Source organism: Pistacia vera, unplaced genomic scaffold (genome assembly GCF_008641045.1).
Source record: "Pistacia vera cultivar Batoury unplaced genomic scaffold, PisVer_v2 Contig88, whole genome shotgun sequence".
NCBI classification, from domain to species: domain Eukaryota; kingdom Viridiplantae; phylum Streptophyta; class Magnoliopsida; order Sapindales; family Anacardiaceae; genus Pistacia; species Pistacia vera.
Window position 1 is genome coordinate 138,881 of NW_022196756.1, and position 11,041 is coordinate 149,921.

The following is an 11,041-nucleotide window of genomic DNA, read 5'->3' on the forward strand; positions in this document are numbered from 1 at the left end:
TAGAATGGAAGTTTTTTTCGATGTGCGATAGGAATGTTTATTTATAGATTTTGTTAATTTACATTATAATACATTTAGATTGATGTTTGTTGAACATGTATACACAATCCAATGAGTTTTAATTTCTATTTTCAATATAAATTAAAAAGCATTTAAATTTTTACATGTGTAATAAATCATATAAGGAACTCACTAAAAATTATATTTCATACATACTATTTGGTAATCTACGTTACATCTTGGACATGTGATATTTTCTAGCGATGTTGATCTATCCCAATGTATACGATTTTGATTCTCTTTGTTGCAAATCCGAAATATTCTCCTTTTAATGAGAATTGTCGCAGTTGGAGTCATGGACTTGAAGACTTCCCTGAAATTTTTCAGTTTGTGGAATTGATTAGTTAGTTTCACTAATTTTATTAGAATTTTTACACCTTTACTGTCGTGCATAGTGATTAGAGAAACAACGGTTTGATAAATTGCTTGTTGGTTATTTTGTTTGCAAGATGCAATAAGTAGCTGTAATCCTCTATTTCTATCATGTTCCATGAAGAAAAAATGTGTTCCAAGTAGTAGTGAAGCATGCTTATTTTCTACTTCTGCAAGGATCTTCAGAATCGAAAGCCCTGCCGTTGTTATTGCTGGTAGTCTGTATCGTTGTTTGAAGATGTTTCTTCTATGTAAGACTTCCTTTATATTTGTTTGTTGGTTAGAGATTTGCACTTGCAAATTGTAAGGTAAATAATGGTTTTCAAACACAAGATCCACAATAATAATAATAAAAAAAAAGTGTTTTCCAAACAAAGATCCACCAAAAAAAAAAAAAATTGTAAATAATAGTTTCAACAGTTGGTAATCATAATATCATTACCTGTATGATCAAGAAGTCAACAATAAAAAAGTGTGAAAAATATTGTTTAGTTAAATATCGATTCTAACATGTATTTTGGTTTTTATGTATTAGAAAACTGTTAAGAACTAAAGACACAAGTGATTCGGCATAATCCGTTTCAATTGTTGGGAGTCGAAATACGGTTTTCTGTATGACTAACAAAACAATGAAATCAACAAATTAACGAAACATGATGATATTAGTAAAACTTATGTCAACCGTATTGCTTGAAGAGTAGTGTTGTTATTCTGAATTGCTTTTGCAATGATTCGTTGCACAATTTGTGATGGTAATTGTAATAGATTTGTGGGTTGTGTTTTCGTTTGTTTATAAGGAATCATGATCTTTTGGTGGCCTTTTTTTGGGTGTAAGTATATGGAAATTATAATGTTGTTATGGTCTTAGTCGTTTATATAATTTTTGGTAAGATATTGGATAGCGAACAGTTTTCTGTGTGTTTGGATTTGGTAGATAATATCATATTAATTATTAATGAGAGTTATTGTTGTTATTTGATTCTCTTTTTTAGTATTTTTGTAAATTAATGATGGTATTTTTATTTTGTTGAACATTAATTATTCGATTTTGTTATATATATCAGATATCGTTGTTTCATTGTTGATTTTACCGAGAAAAATCGATTATTCTATTCAACGAATATAAATTTTCTTGGTCATAATCATTTAATGTTAAGTATTAATTTATCTTAAATGTAAACAGTTTGCATTCATCTATATCTCTACATAGGTATATTAAGTATTTGATCATTCGATTAGTACGAATTTTTTAAATTCACATAAATTAATGTATTGAATGATATTTTGTGCATATTGTACATGGATTATGTGGATATCTTATTCAAGTGTGTTGATGCTCTGAAAGTTCTATGAGATAATTAGGCAATCGGTCAAATGAAAGATGGTGCCTCTGTTATAAGAAGATGGGAGGATCTAGACACTGACATATTGGTGAAAATCTTCCTGTCTTTTGATCTCTTCCAGTTGACTTCAGGGATTGGTCACATTTGTAATTCATGATGTTTAGCTTGTTGTGATCCTTTGCTTTGGAAAACTCTTGATTTGTCAATGTTGAAATCAAATTTCATCAAAATCCCATTAGAGCCATATGTTTATGTTGATTAGTGTTCTGATAAGACATTGACTCGTTTGTTGAAGATTTCGTTGAGTCTCAGTCGGGGATACATAAGAACCTTGATTTTTCACTTCAATTTGTATGTAGAGGACAAATAATTTACTTATATTGCTGAAAGACAATTTTTTTATGTTTCTGTTTAAAACCTTGTTGAAAGGTAATTTTTTTTATTCTCCTGTTTATTGACTGAGTCTTTGGCATTGCCTTTGGTACCAGTGATAATCATCTTTAATTTTCTTTTTGGTACAGTGAATTGGGAAGTAACCCACCATATATTGTTGTCTACAGGTGCCCCTAGTTGAGGCGTCTCGTTATGCCAGCTTGGAACAAAATAAAGAAGGATGTAATTTGCAAGGCCATTCGTACATGGAGATGTCTTGAATCCCTGACAATGCCTAGTATAGTAAATCTGCTTTATCTTATAGAGGAAATAGCCATAACTTGCAAGAACTTTAGTGAACTCAAGGTCATGGGTCCTTTTAACATTCTCTTTGCTTCTACGATAGCCAAATTTCTTCCAAATTTGAAGATTTTGAGCTTGAGATGCTCAATGATAGTTAAGGATGCTCTAATGCTTATATTGGAAGACCTACCAACCCTGGAAGTCTTCAACATATCACATTGCCTTCTTATAGAAGGTCCACTGCTTCCTCCACTGATGCCCGAAAAAATTATTAAGAAGCTAGATAAAATTATCTTGCAGAAGGCTGCTCGATTACATGAGTTCTTAACATGTACTGAGCACTCGTGCATCATATGCCAGCGTACTCAAAGTGATGAAGGCTTTATGAGGTGGTACAAGTATGAGGAAGGCCTATGGAAAATGGATGAGGCGAGTTCTCTTGCTCTTTGATTAGAACACTATAGAGACTGTAATTTTAACATTTTGTTTTGCTTGTATGTAATATCTACATAATATGTTGTTGAATAAGCATATATAGAATGGTCTATTGTGTTTTAGGTTGTCATCCTCCTAACGCTTTTGTTTTAGGTCGTGAACATTGTAATACTTGCATGATCATCTTCTCCCATGGGAAAAGTATTATCTATTTGCATAATTATGTACATATGGTAAAATTTCACTTTCTGTTGCTTCAAGTTGATCTTTTGTTGTCCATTAATGTTATTTCAAAATGAAATGGTTTCAAAGTAATACACAATTGAGTATTTTATCTGTCATTTATGTCATTACAATTAAATTATAAGGATTTCTCTATTTTCAATATAATGTTTCCAATTCATGTTATTTTATGTATGGAATCATTATTTCTTTTATTATTAATTTTGAAATTCTATTGATTTTGTAATTGTTAGTGTCAAATTCATTTCTATTGTCAGGTTTAGTATTTGATAGTGAGATTTTGAAGGAATCTTTGATTTTCCCTTCTTTTATACTTTTATATTAAGTTATAGTGACATTGTCCGACTGAAATGGTAATATTAAAGTTTTACAGTGCGCTATCATTTTGGCTTTGTAAAATTTGTAAGTGATGAAAAACATTGTCGTTTAAAATGCTGTTGATATTCAAAGTAAATAAGCGGATTTAATGTTTATTATTTTACTTGAAGTAAATTTGAGGATTTAGGGTTTTATCTGCTAGTTTTGGCATTAAAGGCATTTGTCCCAGTCCGTTTGTCACGTTTTCCATGTCCGTCTTTTCTTGTTGACTGAAGTTGAGATAAGTAAAGTAAATTTTCTTTAGTTACAGTGACAATGTCATTTTTTATTTTACATTGGTCTAATTAATTTGTCATCAATTTTAACTTTGATTAAAGTGCATGTTATTCTTACAGAGTTCTAAGATTTGTTATTATTGTTATAAGAAGTTGTTGTTAGATGGTTGTGCTGATAATTTGTTATGCTCAAGTTGTTTATTGGTTTCTCTGGTAGTCGTGTTGTGGATTATTTTCTTGGTATTACTCCTAAAATTGGTGTCTTTCTTATTACGATTTTGTTTGTTCAGGTTAGGTTGTTTATTTGTTGTTCTGGTAGTCGCGTTGCACATTATTTTCTCGGTAAATCTACTGCTGAAATTGGTGTTTTTTTCTTTACAATTTTATTTATTATCTTGTTGTATTTAGTGTATATTGTAATACTATTGTTGTTTTATGAATTGATGTTATGAAATGCCAGTGGTATAAATGCTTCAGAAGTTACCATTATTGTTATCATCTAATTATCTATTTATTTTTCGGAACACTTGCCAAGGTTTTGGTGTTCTCTGTAGTATGTCTGAGATATTGTTGTTTTAATGAGAATTGTAGTAGTTGGAGTCATATACGGTGAGTATACCAATAGCAGTTTGATATAGTGCTTGCATGTTATTCTATTTTTGAATCAGAATCACCAGTTGTAATATTGTGTCTCTATCACATATCATGAAGAATAAATGTCTCCCAAGTAATAACAGAGTCTTACAATTTCTATTAAGTTGACTGATTGTTTGTTTTCTCTATTTTTTTTATTTGATGATATTTTTTTTTTCATTGTAGTAATGGCTCCCAAAAACTTGATGAAATTTATTCGAAGATTGATTCTGAAGTTCTGTATAAAGGAGGATCAAGTAGTGATTCCAAGTCAAAATTGTTAACGCTTTTATAGACTCTCGTTTTACCTGCTTCAGTCTCCAATTTTGTGAAACCTGATTCTGGTTTCTTGTAATGACTTCTTTCTACTAATATGCTCATAAAATATACTTAATAAAAATACATGTATAATTAATAGAAAGTAGTTGGGCCCAAATTTTTTATTTACTTAATATATACATTCTTTACATAGTACAAAATAACATGTACAAAAAAACTATCAAAATGGTGGACAGTGTAGCCGTTTCTCTCCGCTTGCCGACATCCATTCAACGGCATCCTCACCTATTTCCTGCAAAAACATAGAAACAACGGGGTGAGCACAAAAATGCTCAGTAAGTAAAACCTCTACACTGCTATCCCTGTGTATCACTCTTTAATTCTTTCCTTACTCTACTCTTTTTCTTCTTTTTCTTTCTCTCATGTTCTTTCTATTTTCTTCTTTGCACAGTACCCTTCTACTAATTCTCTCTCTCTATTCTTTCTTTCTTTCTCTCTTATTCTTACTAATCATGATAGAAGTCATGATAACAATGCATGAATGAAATGCACATGCAATATTCTGTTTTCTATTTTTATGCATTTCTTTTCTTTCTTTTCTCATGCTTTCTCATTGTTATTCTTTCTTATTCTATGCCAATCGGACTCAGTTGATGCATGGATTCGGAACCCTTGGCCATGTGAGTGTATTCTCTCTCTCGGGTATAGCCCTCATCCGCATGCACTCTCATGGGCTATACCAATTCTTCTTCTCATTCTCAGGCCGCTCACTGAAGGCGGCGTACATACGGGAATATTCTGCTCATCACTCACGGGCTCCCCATCGCACTGATGCGTTGTTACTACAACATGCATAAATAGCAAGTGCACTAGTCGCACAAAGTAATAAAGTGATGAGTGAGTATCGTTCCCATGAGGATTGGCTGCTAAGCACTAAGTTGACTACTGTTTTCAAGTTGGAGCAATCGAATTTGTTTGGATTAATGGGAGAAAATTAAACTTACAACTAAAACAAAAATTGCTAATATTCAAAGCTAAATTATGCAAGCAAGATTAAAAAAACAAGATAGTATCAATTTAAACAAACGGGTAGGGTTTTGACTTCATTCGGATTCTATGGATTAAACCTCCGGATTATGCTATTTCCATATTCACATGCATTGATTGTAAATTGAATTCTCTAAATTGTAAAACATACCTTCTCAGGCTGTGTTTTCCTACTTTTCCCAATTAAACTTCCGCACCAACAATTAAAGCACATAGAATTCTAGATTGATTTCATTGATTCTCAAATCTATCTCTAGCATTCAATATTGCAATGCTGATTACCCAAGAAGCTTAACATGACTCATTTCTCAATCTCATCATGTTCATCAATTAAAAGCAATAAAATCAGAATAACCACCCAATCCATGCAATAGCATATGAAAATAACAAAAATCAATTGCTCAATCCATGGAAATCCGAATTACATCTAAACCCTAACTCAAAGTGGGTTAGTTCATAGCTAAATCAAAATACACAACAAGAAAAACGATAAACACAAGGTTCAACATATTGAAATGAGAGAAAAGACAAGAGATCTCCCCTAGTTGAAGGATCCACCAGATTCAATCCCAAATCTTCTCACTTTTCCACCCAAAATTCGTCAAATCTAAACTAAGCAAAATGAAAATAAACTGCTCTAGACTAAAAACGACCCACTTCTCAAAATGACAAAGTTTTGCTTTTATACTTAGCCCAAAAACCTAAGACTTTGCCTAAAAATGAAACTGTGCGTTTTAAAGAAACTAAAATTTGCAGACTTTGCCATGGCAAAGAAGGAATCTCGCCGTAGCGACGAAGTAAAATTAACTCTCGTGCGTAACTCATTTCGCCGTGGCGAAGAACAAACTTCGCCGTGGCGAATCTTCATGAAGAATTCTAAAATTACAGAATTGCCCTCCGCTTGCTTCTTTGCTTGAATCTTCGATCTTCGATGCTCTCCCATGGGAACAAGCTTCATAGTGCTTCACTCTGCTTCAGAACTCTCCCAACTTCTAAGGTCTGCTTACTTCTGAGTCCAGAAACTCCAATTCGCTCATTATTTGCTCAAAATGTCCATTTTGGCCTGAAACACAAAATGTAAAGAATTAAGTAGCAATTCAGGCATAAATGAACTAAGAAGTATCTAAAATCCGGCCTAAAAGCCTAAATAAAATAGTATAATCCTCGGATTATCACGCACAACCTATTCTTTTCTCTTCTTTAGCACTTTTCTTTCTTTTATTTTCTAGTGCTTATTCTTTCTTTTCATGATTCTTTCTTAAGTTATTCCACATATGTAAAAATATACATATGGATGGCTTATGCTTAGAATTCTTTCTTAAATGCACTCATGAAATGAAAATATGCAATGTTGCATAAAATTAAGGTTCTCTACTCATACTCATGCTTCTCTTAGGCATTTCATCAAACAACTAATGTGCATACATAAACTCTAAGTTAACTATAATTCTACTTATCTCTTAAACCACCCAAAATGGGAGTAAAACTCCCTTGTATCATCACAATCCACTCCCAAAAGTTTTCTCAAACTCTTCCAATTTCAACCAAACTTCAATCCATCATCATACAATCAAAACACTTCTCATAACCCAAATATATTCAGCAACAAGCATAAATAAACACCAATCTCATCTCAATTTCTCAACAATCATAGCATATACATACATAAAGAAATCTCTACTCAATTGATTTCTTAAACCTTAACTTGGGTTGGATTTACTTACCTTATACTTGAGTATTCTTCACTAAGGCTCTTTACTCTTGTTTGACTCAAACTTTCTCTTATTTCCTAAGCATAAACTTAATAAGAATTCAACTCTTGCACAAATAAAACTCATAACTAGAGCAAGGATTCTTACCTCTTGTTGCTTAGGATCAATTCCTTGTCAAAAACCATTCAAAAGCCCTAAAAAATCCTTGGAAAATTGAGTGAAGGATTGAGAGAAAATGAAGGATGGCAATAGCGGTGGAAGAAGAGTAATGAGGAGGTTCATAAGACTAAACCCTTAATATCTCCTATCATCAAGCATCCTTTCCCATTTTGCCCTTACACTTTCTTAGAAATTCCATCTTTGCCCTTTAATTCCTTTGCAATCACAACCCCAACTCTAATGTATTCTCCACGAAATTTTCTTACATTTCACTCCCCACTTTTCCTGCTAATTAGGGGTAGAATGGTCACTTTGCCCCTAAGGAAAACATTCTCTAGAAACTTCATCAAGAAGTACAGCCGACTCTTTGCCGTGGCGAAGACTTTATCTTCACCCCGGCGAAAAATTACAGAACCTCGTTGCCTCGGCGAAGATTCTTCTTCGCCCCGGCGAAGTCTGTAACTCCAAGATTTCACCAAGTCTTCACCAAATTCAGGGCAACCACTTAATCAAAACAACATATCAATTTAAATAGGAGCCAACCAAGCAATATCAACAACATACAAGTTTAAGTAAGGGCAAACAATCAACACTAAGGGCAAAATGAACATATATTAGCTACGTACCTCAAGTGGGCGTTTCATTCCTGCCATGTTCATTGATTGAAGAAGAAGATAATCAGTCAAAAGAAATTCCATTACGTAAATTGGTGAAACTGTAGAAAACCTATCAGCAAGAGGGTTCAAATACGAATTCTAAACGAAAATGGAAAAATCTTTCTAAAGAAGAGCTAGACAGCAAAACATTTGGCCTAAGGAAAAGGGTAATGTTTTTTCACTTTATCATGTGAATATATACTTTATTTGCCGCAACGATGTTAATGTGGTTTCATTGTTTTTGAAATAGGCTTATGAAGGTTTCTTAGAAATCAGAGAATGTTGGCTTGTTTTAGAAGATGTGATTTTCGAGGTTCGCAAATTGGAAGAACAATTGAAAATATCAAAGGAGGCATTTGAAAAGGTCAAAACCGAATTGAAACTTTGTCAAGAATCATTTAGAAATGCTTAATAGTCTTTTGCAAATGAGCTGCAGCAAAAGGAAGTTTTTAAAAAGAAAAGTAATGAATTGTCTGAAGAAAATGATAACATCAAATCTTTAATTGCACAAGCTGAGAAAGATAAAGAAGAGGCTTATGATTCAGTGTCAGAAATGTTTTTGGCCACCAGAAAAGCTTGTGTCAAAGAATTTAAGCATAGATTCCCAAATGAAGATTCTAGTTTTTTAGAGACAATTGTGTTGAAAAATGAGAAGATGCTGCCTAATAGAGATTATATTGACTGCAATGTTGTTGTACCTTTCTCTAGTCCACTTAATGCCACTTGTAAATTTTTAAACTGTTTGTTAAATATTTTGACAGTATTTGCCAATATTTTGATAATATTTGTCATGCAAGTGTTGATAGTTGTGTTATTAGTACGGATGTGGATGTATTTAGTTGATGCTAATTTATGTGTATGTGAAAAAAAGTCTCCAGCCCATGTAATGTTATTTCTGTAAATATTTAAACTGTTTAATTGTAATATTGATGTTAAATATCTTGACGATGTCTGTTGTGTAAGAGTTTGTGGTTGAGTTGTGTATGTAAAAAATATGTATTTATAACACATAATACATATAATGTAGCATTCACTGTATTTGACAATAATAATATAAAACGTATAAATATCTTTGTATCAAGGAATTTATGTTTTTGTATATATTTAAACATTTAATGTGACCTTTTCATTTTCATATAAATATCTTTAATTTTTCACATTAATCTCTCATAAACAATGTCTTATATTATATACAATGTATCAATCATTTTTGTTATAAACTGTAATACTCTCTCTCTAGCTAGTATACTCGGAAATAACAGTAAAACTCACAAAATATATATAAGAAAATATCCATGTAGATGAGTATAAAATAATGGGCCCATAACTAATCTTTCTTTAGATACAAATCTTTATAAAATATAATAAAGTCACAAAACATCAACTCGACAGTGTTGCCCAACCCTTCCGCTGCGTGACGTTCCAAGCGACCGCATCTCACCTATTACCTGCAAAAACATTGAAAACAACGGGGTGAGAACTAATTGCTCAGTAAGTAAACCCGCTATGCTACTCTTCTCTCTCCGTTGCTTAAATTCTGAATTTCTTTCCTTACATCACACCTTTCTATTCTTCTCTATTCTTTGTTCTTTCTCTATTCTTTCTCTGTTCTTTCTCTATTCTTTCTCTATTTCTAATTTCTCACTACCCATGATAATAGGCATGGTATCATGCATAGGTATCATGCAAATGCACAAATGCATAGAATGTGCATTTTCTTTTCTGTTTCTTTTCTGTGTATTTCTTTCTTTTCTAGTCTTTCTTTCTTTCTTTCTTTTTCTATTGTTTCTTTTCTCTTCTTTTCTTTCTTATTCTCTTCTTTCTATTCTTTTCTTTCTTATTCTTTTCTTTTCTTTCTTATTCTTTTCTTTTCTTTCTTATTCTTTGCCGATTGGACTCGGTTGAGGCATGGATTCGGAACCCTGGCCGTGTGAGTGAGTACAGTCCTCATCTACATGCACTCTTACGGATTATACAAATTCTTCTTCTTCTTAGGCCGCTCACTAAAGGTGGCGTGTATGTAGAAATATTCTTCTGGGTACAGTCCTCATCCACATGTACTCTTACGGACTGTACAAATTCTCCTTCTTCTTAGGCCGCTTACTAAAGGCAGCGTACATGTGGGAATATTCTTCTTCTTGCCGCTCATGGGTTCCTCATCGCAACAACCTTCTTTTCTTTTATCTTTTTATACTTCTTTAGATAAAATTCAGATTTGAACTTCTTTAATATTCTTATTTCTTTCTATTTACTCTTTAACATTCTTTAGTGCTTTTTCATGCTCTTATGAGTATGTATGCATGTAGATGGTTTCATGCGTATACTTCTTTCTAAATTCACATGTTTAGATGCAATAATGCAATATGGAATGCAAATAGGTCATTCTCTACTATCTACAAACTCGTCTCAATATAAAACATAATTATACTCATACATGCACTTCTCTTTGACATTTCATCAAACAACTTATGTGCACAAAGCAACTCTAATTTGGCTACACTTCTATCTCTTTTCTAAGCCACCAAAAATTTGGTATAAAATCCTCCATATTTAATGCCAAACCTGTCCAAAATGTATACTCCAAAATTTCTACTCCAATTCTTCCATAATTCATCCAAACTCTCATCAAACATCAAGTACACAAACACTACTTCTCATGGATAAATTCTAACCATCATTCAATATCCATTCCATCAACAATTCTTCATATATAAGCATATACATGCATAAAAGAAATTCTCTACAATTCATCCAAACTCTCTCTCTCTTTGTTCTTTAATGTTCTCATATATGTGTATGTGCATGGAAATATGCTCATTCTTTGCTATTCTTTC

The 11,041-nt window shown here is 32.4% G+C and overlaps 1 pseudogene; it reads left to right on the top strand.

The window, feature by feature from the left end:
* The first annotated feature begins 1,806 nt into the window (after positions 1-1,806).
* LOC116119261 lies at positions 1,807-2,900 on the top strand (annotated as a pseudogene).
* The last annotated feature ends 8,141 nt before the right edge of the window (positions 2,901-11,041 follow it).